This window comes from Euprymna scolopes, chromosome 13 (assembly GCF_053919585.1).
Source record: "Euprymna scolopes isolate OS-2025 chromosome 13, ASM5391958v1, whole genome shotgun sequence".
Classification (NCBI taxonomy): Eukaryota; Metazoa; Mollusca; class Cephalopoda; order Sepiida; family Sepiolidae; genus Euprymna; species Euprymna scolopes.
In genome coordinates, this window is record NC_136494.1 from 9,545,615 (window position 1) to 9,572,530 (window position 26,916).

Genomic DNA, 26,916 nt, shown 5'->3' on the forward strand with positions numbered 1-26,916 from the left:
AATTTATTTATCAAATAAAAATTTACCTATTAAATAAAAATTTATCTACTAAATAAAAAATATATCTATTCAATAAACATTTATCTATTCAATAAATATTTATCTATTAAATAAAAATTTATCTATAAAAATAAAAAAATTATCTATCAAATAAAATTTATCTATTAAATAAAATTTAGCTATTAAATAAAAATCTATCTATTAAAAATAAATTAATCTATTAAATAAAAATTGATCTATTAAATAAAAAATATGTCTATTAAATAAACATTATCTATCAAATAAAAAATTATCTACCAAATAAAAATTTATCTATTAAAAAACATTTATTTATTACATGAAAAATCTATCTATTAAATAAAAAAATCTATCTATTAAATAAAAATTTATCAATTAAATAAAAACTTTTCTATTAAAAATAAATTTATCTATTAAATAAACATTTATCTATTAAACAAAGATTTATCCATTAAATAAAAGATTATCTATCAAATATAAATTTATTTTATGAAATGAAAATTCATTTATGACATGAAAAATATATCTATTAAATAAAAAAATTATCTATTAAGTAAACATTTATCTATTAAATAAAAATATATCTATTAAATAAAAATTTATTTATTAAATAAATATTTATCTATTAAATAAAAATATATCTATTAAATAAAAATGTATCTATTACATAAAAATTTATCTATTAAATAAAAAATATATCTTTTAAATAAAAATTTATCGATTAAATAAAAATTTATCTATTAAATAAAAATGTATCCATTAAATTAAAAATTATCTATCAAATAAATAATTATCTATCAAATAAAGATATATCTATTAAATAAAAAAAATATATATGTTAAATAAAAATTTATCTATTAAATAAAAAAATTATCTTTTAAATAAAAAAAATATCTATCACATGAAAATTTACCTATCAAATAAAGATTTATTTATTAAATAAAAATATATCTATTAAAAATATATCTATTAAATAAAAATTATCTATTAAATAAAAATTATCTATTTAATACAAATTTATATATTAAATAAAAATTTATCTTTTTAATAAAAATTCATCGATTAAATAAAAAATTATCTATTAAATAAAAATTTATTTATAAAACAAAAACATTATCTATCAAAATATATTTATTGTATAAAAATTGATTTATTAAATAACAATTTTTCTATCAAATAAACACTTATCTAGCAAATAAAAATGTATCTAATAAATAAAAATTTATCTATCAAATAAAAATTTATCTATAAAATAAAAAATATCTATTAAAAAATATTTTTAAATAAAATATTTATCTATCAAATAAAAATTAATCTATTGCATAAAGATATATCTATTACATAAAAATATATCTATTAAATAAAAAATATATCTATTAAATAAAAAATTTATCAATTAAATAAAAATTTATCTATTAAATAAAAGATATATCTACTAAATAAAAATGTATCTATTAAAATGGATTTATTAATAAAAAATGTATATATTAAATAAAAATGTATCTATTAAATAAAAATATATCTATTAAATAAAAAAATATTTATTAAAATATTTATCTATTAAATAAAAAATTATCTGCCAAATAAAAATATATGTATTAAATAAAATTTTTTCTATTAAATCAAAATTTGTCTATTAAATAAAAATTAATCTATTAAATAAAAATTTATCTATTAAATAAAATTTGTCTATTAAATAAAAATTTAGCTATTAGATTAAAACAACAATTTTTAAGATCAGATTTTTCGATTTTTGATATTTATTGGATGAATTTCTGCATAAAACATATCTAAAAACACTACCAGACATATAAATTAACTTTGTGTGAAATTTGCAAAGGATAGGCTTAGTTGTTTCGGAACCTATGAGAAATGAGAAAGGGACCCACACACACGAAATGACTTTTATAATATATATATATATATATATATATATATATATATATATATATATATACATATATATATACATATATATATACATATATATATATATATATATATATGTGGGGGGTGTATGTATGCATTATGTACGTATGTATATATTTATATAAGAATTTATTGCAACACAATTACAAACATAAAAATAATTTATCTTTAAATAGAGCTTACCAACATCATAAAGAAGCTCGAAATACTAGATTTAAATTGTCCAATAAAAAAAATGGGGAAAAAATTAATGATGAAAATAATAAGTATTTCAATTAAAAAAAAACCCTACAACTAAAACAAAGAAAAGAATAAAAATCCAAATATTACAGATGTTTAGAGATAAAAATTCTCGGTTTGAATTTTGATGTATTAATACATATTGCAATTTATTCAATTCCATTTTTCTTCATCAATGTGTGTCCTAATATATATATATATATATATATATATATATATATATATATATATATATATATTTACACACACATATATATATATGTATGTATATATATATATATATATATATATATATATATATATATATAAATAAATAAAGACAGAGGTCATACAGTTTCACAGACTATCATTGCCGTTTGACGAACACCCATCTCGAACCAGAGTTTGAACCTACAACCATCAAATTGATAGTCGGTAGTTTTACCCTCTGTCCATGTTATCGATGCCTGCAAGCAATCTCCTCAAATGTCTCTTTATATATTTACACACACACACACACACACACACACACACACACACACACACACACACACACACACACACATATATATACTACCAGAAGTACCCGTCGTTGACTGGGTTCAAAAACAGCCTACAGAAAATGAAATGTGATTGATGAACCTATGATAGGTTATGAAAAGGAGGGGGTTGTAAAGAGATAGGTTTGGATACTCAAAAATTTTACCTTAAGCAAAATATGATGAAAGTCAAGATAATTTTCGCGAAAATATATTTCTTATATCAACTTTGTTTCCATTCGTAGCCAAGAGTGACCAACAAAATGACGTTTCTTTACAAAGAGAAAATGTTATATATATATATATATATATATATATATATATATATATATATATATATATATACAGGAAATAAATGATACCATAATCAATAGCAGTTATTTTTATGGTAGAAAATTCATTGGTTTGTAGTTTTAAGTAGTTTATAAAAAAACAAATTTTAATTCACGAACCGGTTTAAAAAAATCAAAATGGCAGCGACTTTGAAATGGAGAGCCCCATTTTCAATTTGAAGGAGGAGCACCTGAGCATTCTGTGTTAACAATTTAAGAGAGTTCCGTCAACGTAAGGAATATTTATAAGCATATTTTAATGTTTTCCGCTATTTTAGTTTATATAAAAATTCATTTAAGTAGTTATCACCTCAAATTTCGTTTTAATTTCGGTTCGCTGAAATTATTTCAAGTAAAGAGCATTAAAAACTATTTCAAAACAAAAAATAACATGGACTGAACTTTTATTGACAATGGTAACATTTATTGCTTGTATATTTATTTTTTCGGGTAGTCGTTCGTTGGCTTTTCTGCTAAACACTCTTACTAAATAATATCGACGAAATATGGAAAAACAAAGAAACAAAAACAGTTTTGAAAAATAATGAAGCTTTACTTACTTTAGTAAAATAATCTGAAACAGCAAAACGGGATATTAAAAAAAGTAAATACGTAATGACTTTAGTTTTTTAAAGCAAAGAATCGATATAAATATGAATAAGAAGAAAATGGCGACCTTTTCAAGCAGAAGAGCTTCGTTTCAGTTTTACAGTATTGAACGATGTAGTATTGCGCAGTTCAATACAGGGTTGTACTATTGTAATGTAAAGAACACGCAGAAAGGGTTGTAATCAACTGAATTCATTCTAGTACACTGACAAAAAAGCTTAAACAGATATATAAATAAAAATAAAAAGGTTATGTAAATGTTTTTAAAAAGACACGTAATCACGTGAGCAGTCTCCTCAAAGGTCCATTTATATATAAACATTTAAACACATACATAAACACATAAATTGATCAGTTACTTGAAACGTATTCGGTTTGTATATCACAATCGTAATGGATTAAAATATCTTTCTACTAAATAAAGTTTTTTTATGATGAAAATGATCTTTTTTTTATTAATTTTGTAAATTTAGAAAAAAATTCAAAGCTCAATGAATTACTTTTTACTGGGTTTCTAAGCATATATGATGTAGTATAATAATTCTCCAAGTTCAAAATATCAAGTTTTCTCAGTTTTTTTCTTTTTTACATAGGAGTCACCATTATCAAGGCCCGGAGGCCACTCGAGGATAAGGGTTAATGGATGTACAGTAGTCAATGTGATTATAGCGTAGAAAACATAGTGGGAATTTTGTAAATTGGATTCCTTATGGGGACAGTTCATTAAGAATTTGTTTACGTTGGACTTGAAGACAATCAAATTGTAGTCAGCTGGAAAGCAGGCAATCGGAAGACAGTTCCACAGGCGTGCAGTTCTAAGAAGGAAGCTTTGTTTATGAAATCTATGTTTAGGTTTAGGCAGAGATAAAGAGTGGGGGAAATTATTTAGTGGTTTTGCCTAGACGAGTGCTTTTCGTGAAAGTTGAGCGAGGGGGGACCATAGATTGGAGCTCAGACGAGCACTTTCCATACAAAATAACGATAAAGAAGGGACATGCTCGCAACATCTTTTCTGTAGGAAAGAGGTTGCAGGGAAGGGACAAGGGCATCATCCACTAAGCCACGAAGTCTATTTTAAACTCTGTCAAGGCAGAATAAGCTGCTTTTAGCAGGTCCTGCCCAGATGTGGCAACAGTACTCCATCATTGGACGTACCTGTCTTTTATATAGATAGAGAATTGCATCAGAAGTGAGATATCTACAGGAGCGGTAGGAAGATCCTACCATTCTTCCAGCGACCTTTCAGATTGCGAGAAAAGGTCAAGCCCAGAAGCTTGTCAAAACATGGAGCCCCCCCCCAAGACGAGAGCCATTTATTTCACTGGATGCGAGATGGAGATCAGACCGGTGATGATGGAAAGATAGGAGATGGTTATTTATTACTTTTCAAAAGATATCCATTACAATATTGTTTTCGTATTATGTTATTTCTGCATATTTAGTCATGTACTCTTCAGATGTTTCCCTTAAAAAAAACTTATAAAAACACCATTTTTGCCAATTTACATCGTTCCTGTAACCAACTCGCCTTATTGTTTCTCCTCGCATAAGCATACACACGTTTACTTAGGCTCATTGCTGACGCCTGTTAATGTGACGTTTTTTTCCAAGTTACCTGGTAACTGCAACACGAAACAATATTGTAATGGATACCTTTTGAAAAGTAATAAAATGCCAATTCAGGGAACTTGAGGTTTAGAACTTGGAGACTTATATATACACTATATATATATATATATATATATATATATATATATATATATATATAAACAGATTAGAAAGACAAGCAAATGATATGCCCACATCATTAAGCATAAAAGTACCAGAACTTATGCATAAACAAAGTATCTGACACAAAGCATTATATATATATATATATATATATATATATATATATATATATATATATATATATATATATATATAGTAAGTTATAAAATATATATGGCGGTGGATGAAACGCGAAATATTCAGTGTAGCTCAATCGTCATATATGTTTTATAACTTACTACCTAGCTCTACCTAGGTATTGAGCACTGTTGAAGTAAATACTTAAAGTTTACGCATAAAATTGTACTTTCGTATATTAATTCATGTTATTAAATCCAGTATTTATTATATATATATATATATATATATATATATATATATATATATATATATATATATTATTATTATTATTATTATTATTATTATTATTTTATGTATCCACGAATGATATTATAGGGAGATATAATTAATTAAAAAACGGAGAATTTATTGTAAATTTCCAACAAAACCGCGGATACCATATCCAAGAATCGAAACTGAAACCGCGTTTGAGCTTTTACCAACTGAGCTTTCTGAAATGTCGCATAATTAAAACTAAAACTATTATTGTAACAAAATAATAATAGTTTTAGCTGCTTCCATAGTTTTATGAGTCACGTCATGTTTCCAAATATGAATTTCAGCGTAAATAATGATTTAAAAATGAACGAGTGGGCTTGATGAACAATTTAATTTAATTACGTATTGAGCTTTGAAGCCGTTTATTATTTAATATATATTAGAATTTGAACCCGCATTGTTCTTAAAAAGTAAAAACAAATATAAAACTCGTATTTGCATAAATTTTGACGGAGAATATGATACATCAAATGACAGAATTTTCTTTTATTATAATGAAATTTATGCTGAATTTCCAATTTTTAATTAATATATCAGAGACAAATGCTACTGTATGCGTGCTTATAGATGTGTGTATGTGTACGACATAATCACGTTAACATACCTGTTCTCGTCAGATCACCGAAGTTAAGCAACGTTCAGTCTGGCTACTACCACATGGGTGATCATTTGGAAATTCTAAGCGCTGAATGCGCTTTCCGCTTATCTCGACATTGTTTCCAGTCATCGTGAACCTCAACTTACCACCGGTATTTAACAATGAGAGGTATGGTTGAGATTGCGCAACTCTTGCCACAAAAATTTCACGCACAGGCCCCTCACAGTGGTCATCCATAGTCTGTCAAAACTGAAAGAAGCGTTTTTGTATGCGTAGGTGTGTGTGTGTGTGTGTGTGTGTGTGTGTGTGTGTGTATAGATTTGTATTTATGTATAGGTTTGTGTTTATGTGTAGGTTTTTGTGTACGTGTAGGTTTTTGAGTATGGGTACGTGTATATGTCTGTATGTGTTTATATGTATGTTTGTCTGTATGTGTATGTGTGTATGTATATGTAGGTACGTGTTTATGTGTAGCTGTGTACCTGTAGGTTTGTAATTATGTGTATGTGTGTGTGTGTGTGTGTACGTGTAGATTGTTTTACGTGTAGGTTTGTGTTTATGTATGGTTCAGCAATAACAACAGCTGGTTTGACGGCAGATGAGCTTCTGTTAATATATAATTAGCTTAAGTTCAGAGCGTGGTGACATTGGGTTACACAAAAGGAAAACGTAGATAGGGAACAGACAGAGTTGGCTTGTTTCTGCATTAATGCAAATCGGTTTGAAAAATAAAGAAGTGAGTGTGTACATTTTCTTTTTTTCACCTTGAAATGATTTGGAGGACGAGGGCATGTTTAGATGGCAATGCATGGATAACGGACTTGCACCTTCTTGCAGCTGGTCTTATTGCTTGGAAAATAACATAATAGCCAAAAAATAATCGTTTCACATTTAGCGAATAAAAATTGCATAATATATTTTTATTTAATTATTTGGACTCTTATCCTCATCTGCTAGTTGTTGTTTTCACGACGTTTCAGCCAATTATTCCTCTGGCCTTCGTCAGGTTAATCGCAACGGGATAAATGCTCCAATTACATTCACAGCAATTACTGCCTTCCATAGTTGTTGTCATCTTACTGCTGTTTGACCAACTAATCCTTTTACCGGCTTTGGGTAAGATTGAAATCGCTACCTCCGGACAATGCTAGATATTCCGCATCTCTACCCACTGTGCCACGGGAACTGAAGGGCAATCAAGGTTGGATTTTTGGGTTTTATAAATCCACATTTTGTATATAACCTGACGAAGGCCAAAGAAATAATTGACCGAAACGTTGTAAAAAAAAACAACAACAGCGAAATAATGAGGATAATAGTCCAAACAGTAAAATAAAATAAATATACATATTTACTCATCTCAAAATAATTCCAAATTAATTAAATAAAAAATTACATCTTAAAGAAATGACTATTCAACATCTCACAGGAGGTGAGATGGTCATATGCCTAAAAAAAATCGTGAAAACTCTAAGAACTTAAATAAAAAAATGGGGTTTGTAATTCAATCATTAATAATGTTGGATCTCTCTCCCTTTCGATTTCTCACTACCTTTCTAGCTCTGTTTCGTGCTTATATATATATATATATATATATATATATATATATATATATATATATATATATATATATATATATATATATATATATATATATATATATGAAATAGCAGGGCGCCTGGCATTGTCCGGTGGTAAAATACGGTTAAATATTATATTTTGATTAATGCAGATTTCATATTTATTATTATACTAGCGGGACCTGTGGAAATTCCACAGAGGCTCTTTCATATGTAATATATTGATGTTGGTATTCTGTGGATGTCCAGCGTCAATGGAGACACTCTGATATTATTGTAGCTCTTTTGTTAAAACTGCAAAAGTATTTATCTAAGCTAGCAGGGACGCCCGGCGTAGCCCGCTCGTAAAATACGCTTAAATAGGTTTGCATATATTATAGTTAATTCGATTCTTATATATTATAAAGTTGTGATTAAAAAAAAAAATAAGATATACCCATATGATTTGGGCGCACTAGTTTTAATCGATACTGGAACCAAAACTTATGAAGAATATATATATATATATATATATATATATATATATATATATATATATATGTGTGTGTGTGTGTGTGCGTGTGTGTGTGTGTGTGTGTGTGTATAAAAAAACTGTAACGACCCGGATGTAAGTGTTACACACAAAAGAACACACACGCTATCGTATTATTATTATTATTATTATTATTATTATTATTATTATTATTATTATTATTATTATTATTATTGTCTCACATGGAGCTTTCACACAAGTCAACAAACGATCTGATTGGAAACCTGTGGTATTCTCTGGAAGCTGAGTGACAACAAGTCTTCCCAGACGTCCAGCCCTCTCTACCTCCTTCGCTAGCATTTGCAAATGAATTTGTATCATCGCAACAGCCGCTTACCATTGATTTCTCGCTGGTAGTGGCCATTGGTTTATACTGGAATTTGAGTGGCACTCAGCCTCCCCAAGGTTCCAGTTCTCTTTGCGCTTGTCTAGCCGAGGTCTGGTTGGCGCTCGCTCCTCGGTCTTTCAGTCCTTATTGGCCCTTCTCGGCCCTTTGGTGTCATTTTTTTGGGAGGGGAGGTCGGTCATAAAACAATAGGGGGAATGCATGATGGGTGGTGTAGAACTTGTAAATATGCAGTTTCGCTTATTCGTTATATTGTCTTGTTTTATTCTCCGCATTAAAGGGTTTTCCTTATTATTTCAGTTGTTTTCATTATCGTTAGTCGTTGTACTTTTGCAGTTATTCCTCTGATTCTAATGTCTGACATTCTTTTTTCGAAGTTTTTCCGGATTGTTCCTAGTGCTCCTACTATTATCGGTACTATTTGGACTTTCTTCATCATCCAAATCCCGTTTAACTCTCTGGCTAGCTCTGTGTATTTGCTTCGTTTCTCCTTTTCTTTCATACTCACCCTGTGATCAGCTGGGACTGCAAAGTCCACGATTTGACAGGATTTTTCTTTCTTGTTAATTATTACGACATCTGGTCTTCTTGCTGGGATGGATTTATCCGTCTGTATGTCCATGTCCCATAGGATTTTGTTGTCCTCGACGGTCGTACATCCAAACAATATGACATAAATGCGGGAGTACCTCAGGGGTCTATCCTTGGACCTCTATTATTCCTGATATTCATAAACGACCTCCCTGATAAAATTGTTTCGGAGATGGGTATATTTGCCGATGACACCACTCTCTATAACAGATATGAGGGGAAAACAAATGCACACATATCCAAGGAAATAGCAGAAACACTAGAGGATGACCTCCAATCCGTAGTGGAATGGGGACAAAAATGGTTGGTCACATTCAATAATGCTAAGGCTAAGCTTGTTTCCTTCAATAACTACAAGAAACCTTCTCTACCACCAATAGCAATGGCCAAGAACACATTACCTGAAAGTACTTCTTTTAAACTCTTCGGCCTAACGTTTACAGGGAATATGAACTGGAATAGATACATTGAGAGCATTGCCAAGGCTGCTGCAAGGAAGGTTGGCTCCCTCTACCGTGCTAGAAAACTACTTACGCCTGACAGTATCCTATACCTCTATAAGGCAACCATTCGCCCATGTATGGAGTACTGTTGTCACATCTGGGCTCGTGCATCTGCTTCTTGTCTCTCGCTCCTGGACAGGGTCTAAAAGAGAGTCGCCAACCTGATAGGTCCTGAACAGTCATCTAGGCTTCAGCCTCTGTCCCATCGACGAGATGTTGCATCCCTCTGCCTGTTCTACAAATACTTCAATGGTGAATGCTCTGACGAACTGCAAACACTTTTACCTCCCCGACGTAACTACCCCCGACAAACCCGACAAGCTACTAAGTCTCATCCCTTTACAGTAGAGATCCCTAGGTGCAAGAAAGCCTTTTACTCCAATAGTTTCTTCCCCAGAACTGCGGATCTTTGGAACTCCCTTCCGGGATTCTGCTTTCCAACTGCAACGATATGCAGAAGTTCAAGTGTAATGTCAACAAACATCTTTCTACTCATCTCCCTTCATAATGACCCCGCTAATTAAGTCCCTGATAGTAGCCCCCTGCTTCAAAGTGGCACTGTGCCTTGTTTGGGGTGAAAATTGAATAATAAAAAAAAAAAATTGTGGTTCTCGTTTTCGAGTGCTGTTGCAGGTTTATGCTTGTACCATTTGTCTGTACGCTCAAAATGCAGTCGTTTACACAATTCCCAGTGTACCGCCCTCCCCACTTGGTTATGCCTGTTTTTGTATTCCTTTTGGGCAAGTTTGCTGCATTCGCTTACTATATGGTTTATCGTTTCGTCTCTTTGTCCACAGAGTCTGCATTTGCTGTTTTCTTGTGTTTTATCGATCCTTGCTTTGATATGGTTGGTTCTTATCGAGTTATCTTGTGCTGCAGTTTTAAGAGATTCAGTTTCTCGGTTTATATGTCCTTTCCGCATCCATGTCCAGGTGTTTTCGTTATTCTCATCTATTATATTGGACCTAATATACAGTAACGATTTAAAAAATTTCGAGCATCAAACTAAAACGTTAAACTTATGATTTAATTTTTCCTTTGATCTTAATGCCTGAACTCATAGCTCTTCATAAGAGATTTTTGCCGCTAGGCTAAAAATGAAAACATCAACCAATAGTCATTACTTTACGCATGCATATTCGGAGTTCGCCGTGGTTTGCATGTTCTGCGTCAGTTAATACGCTTTCTTACGTGTGTGGCGTGTTTGCTTAGTTGGCCTCGCATGCAAGAGACTCGGGTTTATATATATATGATTAGTTTTTTGGAAAAAGAAATTCAGCAGAGTCCTCAATTAAAAGGAAATTCCGAAATATCAGAGCGTATTTATATTTTGTATTTTGTGTACAGAAAGTTGTTGGATGAGGCAAGTCACTGGTACCATCGGGTTAGAGCCCGATGATTACGACCGTTTAAGATATCCATATCAAGCTCTCTTCAGCCAATACTCATCTATTTTATAACCGGAAGTGGAAAATATATATACATCACGAGTTCACGTTTAACTCTCGTTTTCTACCCCCTGTTTATTTATCGGATGATGATTTCATTAACTTTAAAATTTGAATTATTTTGATATTAAAATCTAATTTCGATTGAAATGTTTTTTCCATAAATTTTTTTATGTATAAAATAATTTTGATTTAAACTAATTTAATTTAAAAATCCATTTTTTTATATAAAAATTCAAACTTAAAATTTATATCAATATCGATTAAAAACATAAAATTTAGTTGAATTATATCGAATTACGTTTAAAAATTTCGAATTACGTTTAAAAATTTCGAAATATGTTTAAAAATTTCTTTAAAAAATTCCAACTCTTTCAAGGTTTGGGGAATTGAGTATTTATCTAACCTAAGGGATTTTCCTAGCATATAAACAATATTATTGTTTTCCTACAGTTTTCAAATTGAAACAGATTATAAATTACATTTATAAAGTATGATTTTTAAAAGTTCATATATAATGCATTAATTTACAATCTATAATGCAATTACGATTAAAATCCAATTTTACAAATTTACGAGTTTACTAATTTTTTTAAATACATATATAATCAAATCTAAGTTTTATCTTTTTCACTGACCCAGTTTATTAGGAGTGCTTTCTCTCTCATATACAAGTTTTCAACGATTCACTACTCACATTTAAAAATCTTATTTTTGGGTCATGAATTGTCCGGAGGATGTGATATTTTTCTGTATTACGGAGCGAGCATTGACTTTATTCCGGGGCGTATGCTGGTTTGTGCTTTATTTTTCTACATTTTATGGAAAAAGTGTATTTTTTCTTTAAGCCCCCACAGCCGTGTAGCTAATGCTGTATTTATCCTAGTTTTTGCTCTAAAGAAGCTCATATGTGCATAGTATCTTTGCTTAAATTGGCCTTTTGTCATGCCTATATATTTTTCCGGTATGTTTGTAGATTGGTCCGTTATTGTGGCCTCATAAACAGGTGATTCAGCTCTACAATTGCCCTCCAATGGGCAACTATTTTTGGTCCTACAAGAGCAGCCTGCGTTATCTATCTTTTTTTGGTTCCTTAGATATGATCGACTTGATTGATGGAGCTGTTGAGTAACTAACTTTCACAGTGTTTCTATTAAAAATTTTATGCAGTTTGTGTTTTTCCGGAAAATGCTTATCTAGAAGTCTAAGAAAAAAATGTTCTACTCTAGTTTTTATATTCAATGAGAACGGGGGTCAGAACCAAATTATCTTCCATCTCCTATTTCATTTTTTTATTTTCTTTTTTATCCTGGGTCTGTTGAAATTTTATGTTTTCTCTGAACCCATTTTTATGTAGTGCTTCGTTATAATATGGTGCTGCTTGTTCGAATATTCAGCGTTCAAAGAAAGTCGGAAAAATTGAATTTTAATCGTAATTGTATTATAGATTTTAAATTAATGCATTATAAATTTAAAAAAAAATCATACTTTATAAATGTAATTTATAATCCGTTTCAATTTGAAAACTATAGGAAAAATATAATAGCGTTAATATACTAGGAAAATCCCTTAGGCTAGATAAATACTCAATTCCCCCAAACTGTAAACAGTTGAAATTTTTAAAAGAAATTTTTAAACGTAATTCGATATAATTCAACGAAATTTTAAGTTTTCAATCGATATTGATATAACTTTTAAGTTGGAATTTTTATATAAAAAAATTAGATTTTTAAATTAAATAGGTTTAAATTAAAATCGTTTTATATATAAAAAAATTTTATAGAAAAAAAATTTCAATCGAAAATAGATTTTAACATTAAAATAATTCAAATTTTAAAGTCAATGAAATTATCATCCGATAAATAAACGGGGGTGGAGGGTTTAACAAAACGAGAGTTAAACGTGAACTCGTGATGTATATATATTTTCCACTTCCGGTTATAAAACAGATGCGTATTGGCTGAAGAGAGCTTGATATGGATATCTTAAACGGTCCTAATTATCGGGTTTGAAACCGACGATATCAATGACTTGTCTCATCTAACAACTTTCTGTAGACAAAATATAATATAATATAACATATATATATATATATATATATATATATATATATATATATATATATATATATATATAAATTACAATAAGTTTACTAAGGTAATCAAAATGGTAAACTTAAAATAAATTATAAATATTAAAGAGTTAATATTTACAAGTAAAGTAATCTCAACCAGATGTAAAAGCTCAATAAAACCGAAAAGGAAATAGAACTTATAATATGAAGAAATGATTAATAAAACATGTTAAAAAACATCTTGAAAAAGTTTAAAACATATTTAATTTTAAAAAGGAAGCACAAGATAAGTGGATAGTCCTTAATCCGCGGAGTTTCGAAGAAATACTCTCCTTCTATTCAGAGGGCAGGAATTAGCAAAATGCGGGATCGGATTTTGCATGTAAAAGTATTTAATGAAACCACAAGTAAGTCACAGATCTTACTTGGTTAAAAAAAGGGTGAGGTAAGGGGAATAGGAGGTAAAAGGAAAATGATATATATATGTGTATATATATATATAATTATGTATATATATATATAATATAATATAATATATATATATATATATATATATATATATATATATATATTAAAAACGCAGAAATCTAGAATCAACACTATTAACCATCAAACGAGTAATAATTTGGCAAGTCGCCTTAGTGAACAAGAGTTAAACGTGCACTCGTTGTGTATATATATTTTCCACTTCCGGTTATAAGATAGATAAGTATTGGCTGAAAGAGCTTGATATGAATATCTTAAACCCGACGGTACCAATGACTTGTCTCATCTAACAACGTTCTGTACACAAAATATAATATAATATAATATATATATATATATATATATATATATATATATATATATATATATATATATATATATATATATATATCATTACAAACTGATGATCCCTTAAACAAGGGTTCGTGATCACATACAATTTGAAGGTTATTACAGAATTGCTAGCATAACTTTTATTACTGGCCTTATTTGTCAGGTCTGGCACTTATTGAGTGATGCTTTTTTATTGCATACAACACATTTAACACTGTTTTTTTTTCATTTTGTTTTTACACAGTTCTTGAAAGAAAAACGTGAGGATTGCAAACGTAAATTGCATGCGTGAATGTTCGTTAAAGATATGTAATAGACGTGTTTTATATGTTGATGTCAATTCCAGCTGAGTTATATTTCTCATCGTTTGAGTTAAGGATTGATAATTCGTATTATTTGGATTATTCGGATGCAACGATAAAATAGTCGCCATAGAAAAGACGATATGGTTGTTTTCCTTAGCTTTTTCCACGTCTTAAGAGTAATAATGGACTGGTCTGATCCGGAATCCAATTGTAGATGCACAGTTTTATTTGCGATATTAAAATAGTCGCCATAGAAAAGACGATATGATTCCATTTCAGTTTGATGAAAACCGTTTTTGTTTTATGCTGCAGACCATCTACTAGTTTGCAAGTTGTGTATAAATCCCAAAGGCGATATGAGCCTTCTATTATGTCTGAAAGTGACACAATTTTCAGTGTACGAGATCAGAGATGCACCGACGTGCAATTCATGTTCTCTACTGATGAAAGTTATAACAACAGGACCATTACCAGCACCCTCAAAATGCAAATCCGGACAGTCCAGCATTTGAGGACACAGCCCAACGAAGTTTTCGAGCACGTTTATAGTCTTTGGTGTGGTTTCAAGTGAGGGCCACATCATGCCACCTCACATTTTCGAAGTCGGCTTTAAAGTCAACACCAAAATGTACCTAGATGTGCTGAAGAGTGTAATAAGAGCCTTGGTGTGACAGCAGGAATCAGCGCCGGTCCACAAGTCCAAAGAGACCCAGGCTTGGATTCAGAAGTAGTGCCACGACTTTGTACCCTTCTCTAACTGACCCCCTCCTCCCTCAACCTGAACCCGCTGGACTACTTTGCTTGATCATACGTCGAAAACATCGCCAACATGGCCTCCTACAACATCAAAGCCAACCTGATTGCTGCAATCCGCCAAGTATTCGACAAGCTTTCGCCAGTGCTTGTGGAAAAGGCATGCTCCCAGTTCCGGACCGAGGTCGTGATTGAGGTTGAAGGCGGCTAAGTTGAATAGATATGCATTTGTAAACTAATGATCCAATTGGGTTCAACATTTAACACATACAATTTAAAGCTTAGTAAGGAATAACTGTCATATTGACTTTTTATAAGTGGCCCTATCTGTCAAGGCTGGAACTTACTGACATATGTGCTTGCTCAGAAAGATTTCTGAATTCGACAAGATACACCCGAAAAAGGTCGGAGGTTAGATCGACCGAAACTGTGTGCAAATAACACTCTAGATTAAAACAGTCCTCCGAATAATCTAAATGATATGAATTTCAAATGTGTTGAACATTAGTAAAACAGGAAAGACTCGCCTTGTTTTTTTATGAACTAAATGACTAAAAAAAGAAAAAAATTCTAATAATTTTTATTGGATAATTTATATTATTATATATTAGTAATGCATTACATCATTTTGTAAACTAATGATCCAATTGGGTTCAACATTTGACACATACAATTTAAAGCTTAGTAATGAATGACTAACATATTGATTTTTTTTTTATTAATGGCCCTATCTGTCATGTCTGACACTTATTGACTGATGCTTTTTTTATTGCGTACAACACAATTAAACGCTGTTTCTTTTTTACATTTTGTTTTTACTCAGTTCTTGAAAAGGTGCGAGGATTGGAAACGTAGGTAGCGCATGCGTGAATGCCATTTAAGGTATAGAATAGACGTATTTTATACGCCGGTGTCAATTATATTTCTCATCGTTTGAGTTAAGGATTGATAATTCGTATTATTTGGATTTTACAGACTGATACAGAGTTCAACGATAAAATTGTCGCCATAGAAAAGACATTATTCGATTTCCGTTTGATGAAAACCGTTTTTATTTATTTATTTATTTTTGCAGACAATCTACTAGTTTGCAAGTTGTGTATAAATCCCAAGAGCGATATGAGCCTTCTATTATGTCTGAAAGTGACACAATTTTCAGCGAGCGAGATCGTACATGCGCCGCTGAGAATTCTACCGATTAAAGTTATAATAACAGGACCATTACCAGCACCCTCAAAATGCAAATCCGGACAGTCCAGCATTTGAGGGCACAGCCCAACGAAGTTTTCGAGCACGTTTATAGTCTTTGGTGTGGTTTCAAGTGAGGGCCACATCATGCCACCTCACATCTTCGGCTTGAAAGTCAACACCAACGTGTACCTAGATGTACTGAAGAGTGCGGTGATACAGATGGACAATGGCGAGAGATTTTTTAAGTGGTGTCGTAAGTAACGGCAATTAAATGTTTGTGTTGTCGACTCGGATTTTTAGATATTTCTATTTCCATTTTGTTTATCTACATTACATTTATTTTATAAATTAAATACTAAAAATGGGTTAATACGCCGCAAAAAAAAAACACACACACACACACAAAATATTCTAATAATTTTGTTGGCTAATTTATTGTGTTTTTCAGAACATGAAGGGTAAAGTTAAGAAGCTGGTGTCATCGAGAAAATGTAAGTACATTCGTCTTCGTACCAACTGACTCGAGCTTGCCAATAATTCACTATTCATGATGAAGTAATATTTCGTAGTAGTTGTATATACCCGGCGTTGCCAGGTACAAAAACATATTACCAGACGGAGGATTTAGTCACATAATATTTAAGATACACAAAATATCATGTCCTAAACTGTCATCTAAGTTTCAGCCTCTGTCCCATCGACGAAATATAGCATCCCTCTGCCTGTTCTACAAGTATTTTAACGGTGAATGCTTCGATGAACTGCAAGCACTTGTACTCCCTCTACGTAAATACCCCCGACAAACCCGACAAGCAGTACAATCCCACCCCTTCATAGAAGAGATCCCTAGATGTAAGAGAGCCTTCTACTCCAGTAGTTTCTACCCCAGAACCGCTAGACTTTGGAATTCCCTTCCGGCTTCCTGCTTTCCCAACTGTACAGACATGCAGAAGTTCAAGTGTAACGTGAACCGACATCTTGTTGCCCAACTCCCGACATAGTACCCCTGTAGCTTATGTTCTTGATAGTAGCCCCCTACATCAAAGTGGTAATGTGCCTTGTTTGGAGTTAAAATGTAATAATAAAAAAAAGTTCTTACGATTAGAAAGTTAAACAGATTTTGGATTTTTGGAAGTATAGCACATAGCCATCTTCATCTATGAAATTCAAACAGGGAAATAAAGTCTCATATATTAAAGGTAAACAACTCAGAGGTTAAAGGAAAACTTACTTCCGTTTTTAAACGCATCTAATCTTTGTTATAATAATGATTAAAAATAAATTAAATTAAATGTAAATTAAATAAAAACAACTTAAATAAATCAACTGTATACAGTGTTTCCAAGTAAAATATTTAACACTTTTCTATTACTAATTTCTATTAAAAATGCAAAGTTAATCATTAAAACAGATTTTCTTTACTGTAATATGCAAATAAAATAACTTCCTGATTCCTTAACAAACGTGTGTCAAATTTTACTTGCTTGGGGAAGAAAACAAATACATATATAACCAATATATGAAAGTGCGTGAAAGTCTATGAAACAGTGTACGTTAACAAGATTGTGAACAAACAAACAAACAAACAAACAAACAAACAGGGTTACGACTTTGTTATAATATATAAAGTGTACTTATGCAGCATAAGGACCGTGTTATCGTTGGAATCGTTCGGGCAGTTTACGGAAAATGTCACTACATTAATGAAAAATGAACTATTTTTGTCAGTATGAAAAATTAATTGAAAAATGGAAAAAAATTCTTGATAATTATTGAACATCTCAAAAAAACAAAATATAAAATTTGTGCGGACAAAAAATTCCATAGCTTAAAGGGAAATAACTCATAGGTTAAATGGAAACTAATTCATACGAATATAAAATGACTCTTCATTGATTAAATAAGGATTTTGGCTTGAAATCCCATGTTGTTTTACGAATTCGACAAAAAGATTCCCGAGTCCGACAATTTTCAGGCTGCGGGTGAAACAGACGTTCATTATCATATCGTCTTAATCTGAAGATTTTATTGTTGGCATTTGTTTGCCCGACATTTTTATACTCAGAATTCTTTCTCGAAAGATATCGCACACTTATAGGAGAGACCATGTGAAGGTTTCCAACATCCTAAGTGAAAAGTGATTTTTGTGGAACGAACTGAATTCGAACTTGGAACTACCAGATCATTTGTCACTATCACCTGCCAAAACAGGCCTTGCAACATAAGGTTCTAAGCATATTTTAAATACGAAATGTGACTTACATTTTTATTGACTAAACAGATGTTACACTGTTGTCTGTAAGGCTTTAAGGGGGATTATCTCTTAAGATTATCAAACAGTGGTTTGTGGTCGATAAAATATTTCTGTCTTCCACATGATGTTTACAATGTAATATTGATAAATTATAACAAGAATCGGTTAAATATTGATCTTCTGATGTCGTGCCTTTCCCAAGAGTATAATTATTAAGACCTGTTACAAGCAGATAGGTATTTTGATTTAGAGCAAACGAGAATAATTATAATTGATAATTATAGTTTTACACTTTGAAAATATTTTATCTCCTTTGCTATGAAAAATATTGGACCACATCTGATGGAAAGTGCACTACTGATATACAAAGTTGCATATTTATTGTATTTCATTTTCCTTCGTTGTAATTAATACATCATAATGTTCTTTTCTTTTCAGCGTTTTAAAATTTGATCAGCACGCGACATATTTCGACGGTTTACGTAAGCTGCCGAGGTATACCGAGGAAACATCACGAGATTTCGGGCCAGTAAGTGCAGACGTACTGACTGCATTAAAGAATCCCAAATGTTAGATCTGTCGGCCTATAATAGGGATGGTTCTTGGTTCATCAGAATCAAATTCATATTCCTCTCTTTATTTGTTTGGCAACTATTAAAAAAAAATACGGCCATTTTACTATGACAGAAAAAGTCTCGGATAACTGAGAGCACACAATGGCGATCGCTTAAAAACGTGTTGTCTAAATATATCTATGAAATACAACATGATCTTATATCAGGTTGGTGTAAAGTTTTTGCCAGTTAGTTGAAGAGACATTTCACAGTAATACAACTTATGTAATGTACACTGATATTACTTTAAAAAATCTCCATTATTAATTTAATTGCAGATTAAGTAAGATACGTTTAAATATGTGTTATGGTGTTACATCGCAATAAAACTTTTAGAAACAAACATGTATTCACATATATTACAGGCAAGGCTGGTTGAGCAATACCATTCCTCAACTGTTGGGCGTTTGCACACGACCTCCTTGGCTGCGTACCAATCTCTTACTGCCGGGCACCGGTACTCGTTACCGGAAATTACCTTACCAGAGGAAGTGACTTCATGAGATAGTCCATTAATCCCATGGAGGGGCGTCTCCAACACGCTTCTCCTAAGTTTTTTGTTCGTAAAAGCTTTCAGTACCTCTTATTTTTAGGGTTTACCATAATGGCTTAGTAAACTTTCTCTTACTGAACGACTGCCGTAGTTTAAGTGTTGGTGGAGGAGGTTCAAGATCAAGAGTTTCGAAGACAGTGTCTATCGGCTCATCATCCAATGGTGGACTGTCGATGGTTTGAACTGATCGACATCTTCTTAGTTGGTTCTGGTGACGTTTGTGGGTATATGTTGGTCCTTGGACGATATGTAGCATTCCACCGACTCTCTTAGTAATTTTACCTCCCTTCCAGAATGATGTGTTGTTTTTATAACTTTTGAAAAACAGTCTTTCACCTGACCTGAGACGTTTACTGGGTACACAAGTGGTAACTAGTGGCCTTGACTGTTTGTGTAAGAGCTTGTCAAAAACGCATCTCGGTTTCCGCGCAAACATTGTTTCTGCAGGTGAGACTGCTGTTGGCGTGTTCGGGTTGGGTGTAATCCTATACACATGTAGAAATTGTTGAAGTGCTTCATTTGAGCCTTCTTCATTGCTCTTTTAAGAGTGTCCACAAAGCATTCCGCTTGCCCATTCGACTTCGGATGGTATTGGGACGTGGTGATATGATTAACTTGAAACGTATCACAAAATCTTTTGAACCCAGCAGACCTAAACTCGTTCCATTATCACTTACGATGTAATCGACTACACCGAAACGTGCTAACAGTTCATGTAAGAAATTTATAGTCGCTCCAGTTGTCGGTCTTCTGCACCTCAATACCTCAGGCCATTGCTGTAACTATCGACTACGATTAAGTAATAATTGTTCTCGAGCAGACCCGCAAAATCGATGTGCACCCTAGACCATAACTGGTCAATCTTCGGCCAAGGTTTAAACGTAGTAGGTGGTGATTTAGTTGCATTTTAGGCCAGTAGACATCCTCATCAAACTCTTCATACGATTATTCCAAGATGTCCTATGTGAAAATCCCGTAGAATTCGTTTTTGGAGTCATTTGGTAATCAACACTCTTTCGTCATATAATAAAACCTCATTGCAAAGCGAAAATATTTCCGTAACATCGCCCTTTATGGCGATCTTATTTTTTTATGTCACAGATGAAGTCATCCTTGTCAGCTTCCCTTTTAATCTCGGTAAAGACACCGGGAGTTTTCTGATTGTGTTGCCCATCATCGGTTTATTTCTCCGTCCGTCCGAAGAGTGGCAATGATAGAATCTTCAAACGAATTCCTTTTCAATGGTATCCGACTAGATAGGCTATCCGCATGGCTAATTTGTTTCGAAGACAAGTACTCCAGGGTGAAATCATAATTAAGTAATAATGTACCCCATCTCAACAGTCTATTAGCCGTATATGTTGGTAAGCTTTTTTTTGGAACCAAAAATCGTAAGTAACGGCTTATGATCCGTCTGAAATGTAAATTTTCTGCCATGTAAATTTTCTGCCATGTAAATACCTATGAAACTTTGTCACAGCGAATGTAATACTCAAGGCTTTTTTTTCAATTTGAGACCACTGTCTTTCGGTCGTTCGTAGCGGTCTAGGTGCATGTGCGATCGGTTTCCTGGTATCGTCATGAATTATATGTAGTATGACAGCTCCCAAACTAAATGAGCCTGCGTCACACGCTAATATCATTGTCAACCTCGGATCATAGTGTGTCAAAAAAAGATCTAAAGTTAACGTCTCTTTGATCTTCTCAAACGCCTTCTGACATTCTGGCATCCAGTCCAAGGTTTTCTCTTTCTTCAGCAGTTCATTTAGTGGAGCGAAATAAGCCAGGCCCAGAAAGCTTTGTAGTGCTCGCACGTTATTGGGAGCCGGCTTGTTCTTTATGGCTTCTACCCTCTCAGGATCGGGGTGTCTACCATCTTCATCAATAATGTGACCTAAGGATGGAATACTGTTGCCATATCTGGGCAGGAGCTGCTAAAAACAGCCTATCCTGCCTTGACAGAATACAAAATAGACTTCGTGGCTTAGTGGAGGATGCCCTTTTCTCTACCCTGCAACCTCTCTCCCACAGAAGAGACGTTGCGAGCCTATCCTTGTTTTATCGTTATTTCCATGGCAGGTGCTCGTCTGAACTCCAATCTCTGGTCCCCCCTCGCCAATCTTTCGCAAAAAAACACCCGTCTAGCTGAATCCACTGTGAAAAATTTCCCCCACTCTATATCTGTGCCTAAATCAAAACGCTGATTCCATGAACAAGGTTTCTTTCTTAGAACTGCACGCCTGTGGAACTCTGTTCCGTCTGCCTGCTTCCCACCGGACTACAACTTGGATGTCTTCAAGTCCAACGTTAACAAATTCCTAATGAACCGCCCCCTTAAGTAAACACTTCATCATATCTCCACACTAACGTAATGTACTTGCAATAACCGTTATCCCTGAATGGCTTCCGGGCCTTGATAAGTGGTGATCACTGTGTAAAAAAAAAAAAGTAACGGATTCCCTTCATCAGGAAGTCACACTTTGCTTCTTTTACTTTCAACCCGAAACTTTGAATTCTTTCAAAAACTTCATGCATGTGTTTTCGGTGCTCGTCTGTGGATTTACTGGCTATGACTATATCATACAAGTAGGCGAAAGCGAAATCCAGGCCACCCAGCATGATGTCAATGCCCTGTTGGAAAATCGCAGGCGCGACCTTGACTCCGAAAGCTAACCTTTCAAACTTGTAGAGTCCTCTGTGTGTATTTATACAGAGGAGTTTTGAACATTCCGCCTCGACGGGGATCTGCAAATATGCGTCGCTTAAATCCATTTTAGAAAATACTTTATCACCGTTTAATTTGTTGAATATCTCCTCTGGTGTGGGGAGTGGATAGTGGTAATATTTGAGGGCTGCGTTAAGACTCGTGGACAAATCCGCGCATACACAAATGTGTTTGTTTTTTTGGTCACATATACGGTAGAGGCTGTCCAATCACTGCTGCTTACTTTCGATAGTATTCCGGCCTCTTCTAGCCAGTCCAATTCCTTGTCGATTTTCTCTGTTGCTTCAAATAGGACGTTTCGTTTCTTTTTGAAAACGGGCAGAGTGGTTTCTTTTAGTTCGAATCTTGCTATAGCCTTTGTATATTTTTCTAGTCCTGGTGAGAATACTTCTGGAAATTCCACTTTTAACTCGTCCTTCAGTTGTTGTGCTTCTGTAGACGAGTTTTCTACCCTATGACAGGATTTACTCATAGGTTGGTTCCACGATTCAAATCGCTCCATCCAGTCAGTACCGAAGAGGTTTTCGGATGTCCTATGTACATACACTTTCACTTTTTTAGTAACACCATTTAAGGTCACCGGGAGTGTGAGCTCTCCCTCAGCTCGAGGTGCTTTGTTTGTCTTCCGCATGGGGTTTTTCCTTAGCTTTTTCCACGTCTTAAGAGTAATGATCCGGAATCGAATTGTAAATGAACGGTTTCATTTGCGATGTTAACTGTGACATATTTGCGCCGGTTTTTATCCGAATCCAAGTCGAATCTAATCTATCTGACGCTGTTCTTGACCTTGGATCGCTCTGTGACCCTTCCTGCCACATTGGTTGCAGTACTTATCTTTGTAAAAACATTGACTTGACCAATGTTTCCCGCCGAAGCGATAGCACGGGCTTGTAGGGGATCAGCGTCTTGTGACTGGGTCGTACTTATTAGGTGTAGCCTGAGTTTTCTTACTTTCAGCTTTGCTTTTTCGGGGTGAGTATTTTTCCAGTCTGAAGGTAGTCCTTCTTATGAATGTTGCGCCTGACTTCTCGACGTGTATCGAGTTGTTCCTTACGCAGACTACCCATTGACAATCCTCGACCGATTTCTGGAGAGTGAGCCCCTGTTCGATCTCAAGTCTAAAGAGAACACGTCGTCTAATCTCGCAAAAATTAAACACTTGAAGTCATCTGCCGATAAGTCAGACAGACGAAAATCATCGCAATGTTTATTTACCACGGACTCGAAGGTAAGGTAATCGTCGTCGTCGCTTTTTTGCAGGGTAAAGAACTTCCATCTTCTATAAAAGAGTGTAGTATTCGGACTGAATAATTCAGATAAAAGTATGACTGCTTCAGAAAATTCCAATTCACTCGTCTTTCTGGGGAGAATATAACCCACGGACATGCTATATTCTGTGGTCCCTAATTTCCTCAAAAGTAGGCGAACTTTTTTAGCGTTGCTCCAATCTTGACAGTCCACGGTGAATAGGTCCTCATATCTCCGATAGACAGCGTCAAACGTCCCATCCAACTCCGGTTAGTAGTTGAACTTTTCTATAGCGTTCCATATTGTACTTTAGATAAAAAGCAAAACTGTCGTCCCTGTGTTCCGTTCTATCGAACATTTTTAACAATAGCTCTTCTTGTCTCTGTTATTGAAGTAACATTCTCTCCTCCAACGCTTGTTGCCTCTCGTGAAAATGTAAGTTGGAGCTGTTTATCACGTTCTTTTAAATTTTCCTCAGCTTCTGCTGCTGGTCCATCTAGGCCTTTATTAGATGAATTGTTACTGCTTTAACCACCTCAATCTTGTAATGGATTTTCTAAGCGCACGGAAAAAACATTTCCGTTTTTGACTGGAGAAGAGAGATAAAATAATAATAAAAAACGAAAATGTCCTTTCATTGAGTGTGCGCGTATGAAGAGGGAGCAATGTATCCCTTGTTTCTTGGTAAGAACCTTAGAGATAATCCAGAGGGTGGACAAAAAAAATTTTACTTGCGAAACGAAAACAAAAAAATATATACTGTGATACAATACAGTTGCAAAAGAATAAAAATAATTGTCCGGAAGTTAACCAAAATGCCTAGGTTTTTATGTGTGTGTGTGTGGGGGGGGTCCTCACGAGGGAGAAGAACATTTTTTTCACTATAGAACCGACTGTTAAAAATAGAATATTTCAGAAAATTTTCTATGAAAAAATATTTCCTTTAGTATAAGTAAAACGAAATGGAAAAACATTTCCCTCCCGTTAAAAATTTACATGAAGTCAGCAGCAAAAAGCAAAGGCAAAAAAAAAACAAACACATTTTCTCTTCAAGTTATAATTGTTTCGCGGGGAATTTGGGTCAACATTTTTCTCTTTTTTCTTTCTTTCAATAAGCAACAAAATTAATTTTTACGGCATTAACAAAAATGTGTTTGGTACAGTTCTTTTCAATTTATATATGGAGACAAAAAGATTACTTACAATTGAGTCGAGAGCTTTGCCTTGCATTCGTTTTTTTTTTTAGAATTTTATTTTTAGAAAGTAATTGCCAGCCAAATTCTTAGCTTGTAAATCCGATATTCTTTTGAAGTCAAATTAATTTCGTTTTTTTCCTTTTTTGAGTTAACCTTTGTGAAAGTCGAATCCGTACGTCGCCAGTTGTTATGGTGTTAAATGGTAATAAAACGAAAGGAACACAGGACATTTTTAAAAATCAATTTCCACCCCACAAAAGGCACAGTGCCACTTTGAAGTAAGGGGGCTACTATCGGGGACATAATTTGCTGGGGCATTATGAAAGGAGATGAATAGAAAGATGTTTGTTAACATTACACTTAAACTTCTGCATATCAGTACAGTTGGGAAAGCAGAATTCCGGAAGGGAGTTTCAAAGACTTGCAGTTTTGGGGAAGAAACTATTGGAGTAAAAAGCTTTCTTACACCTCATGATCTCTACTGTAAAGGAGTGGGATTTAGTTGCTTGTCGGGTTTGTCGGGGGTAGTCACGTCGAGGAGGTAGAAGTGCTTGTAGGTAGTAACAACATTCATCATTAAAGTATTTGTAGAACAGGCAGAGGGATGCAACATTTCGTCGATGGGACAGAGGCTTAAACCTAAATGACAGTTCAGTACCTATAAGGTTGGCGACTCTCTTTTGAACCCTGTCTAGGAGTTAGAGAAAAGCAGCAGATGCACCAGCCCAAATGTGACAACAGTACTCCATACATTAGCGAATGGTGGCCTTATAGAGGTACAGGATACTCCCAGGCGTAAGTAATTTTCTAGCACGGTAGAGAGAGCCCACCTTCTTTGCAGCAGCCTTGGCAACGCTCTCAATGTATCTATTCCAGTTCATGTTCCCTGTAAACGTAAGGCCGAGGAGTTTAAACGAAGTACTTTTAGGTAATGTGTTCTTGGCCATTGCTATTGGTGATAAAGAAGGTTTCTTGTAGTTATTGAAATAAACAAGCTTAGTCTTGGCAGCATTGAATGTTACCATCCATTTTTGTCCCCATTCCACTACAGATTAGATGTAATCCTCTAGTGTTTCTGCCATGTCCTTAGATATGTGTTCATTTGTTTTCCCCTCATGCCTGTTATAGAGATTGGTATCATCGGTAAATATACCCATCTCCGAAACAATTTTATCAGGGAGGTCATTTATGAATATCAAGCTAATCTAAAACCTAGCTTCCAGTAAAGCAACTGTCCCTGATGGGATCCCAATTATTGTGTTAAAAAAGCTTCAACCAGAACTTGCTCCCATACTTACGAAACTATTTAAGCGCTGCCTTAAAGAGAAGTGCTTTCCGACTCCCTGGAAGACCTCATCAGTTTGCCCTGTATTTAAGAATTCAGGTGATAAGTCATCTTCCTCTCAGTACAGACCAATAAGTCTCCTGTGTGCTATGAGTAAGTTGCTGGAATCCATATTAAATAGAGAAATAGTCAACCACCTCAGCAGGAACAACCTTCTTAGTGACACACAATATGGTTTCCGCTCTGCAAGATCTACCGCAGATGTGCTGACGGTTATATCCCACAGGATTAGTGAATCTCTTGACAAAGGCTCCCCTTCTAGGGCAATTGCTTCTGACATATCAAAGGCCTTCGACAAGGTATGGCATAAGGGTCTACTTCACAAGATTTCCAGCTACGGTATAACTGGAAATGTTTTCTCAATCATTAAATCATTTCTCTCCGATAGGCTCATAAGACTAGTGGTAGATGGACAAAAATCGGAGG

At 33.6% G+C, this 26,916-nt stretch overlaps 1 long non-coding RNA gene across 1 annotated transcript in view; it reads right to left on the reverse strand.

Moving 5' to 3' along the window:
• Nucleotides 1–6,425: 6,425 nt before the first annotated feature.
• The window catches only part of LOC145291939 (uncharacterized), a 140,074-nt gene continuing 119,583 nt past the window's right edge, over nucleotides 6,426–26,916 (reverse strand). Inside the window, exon 3 of the long non-coding RNA XR_013869510.1 lies at nucleotides 6,426–6,662. This is a non-coding gene — a long non-coding RNA (uncharacterized LOC145291939). The remainder of the gene's footprint in view (nucleotides 6,663–26,916) is intronic.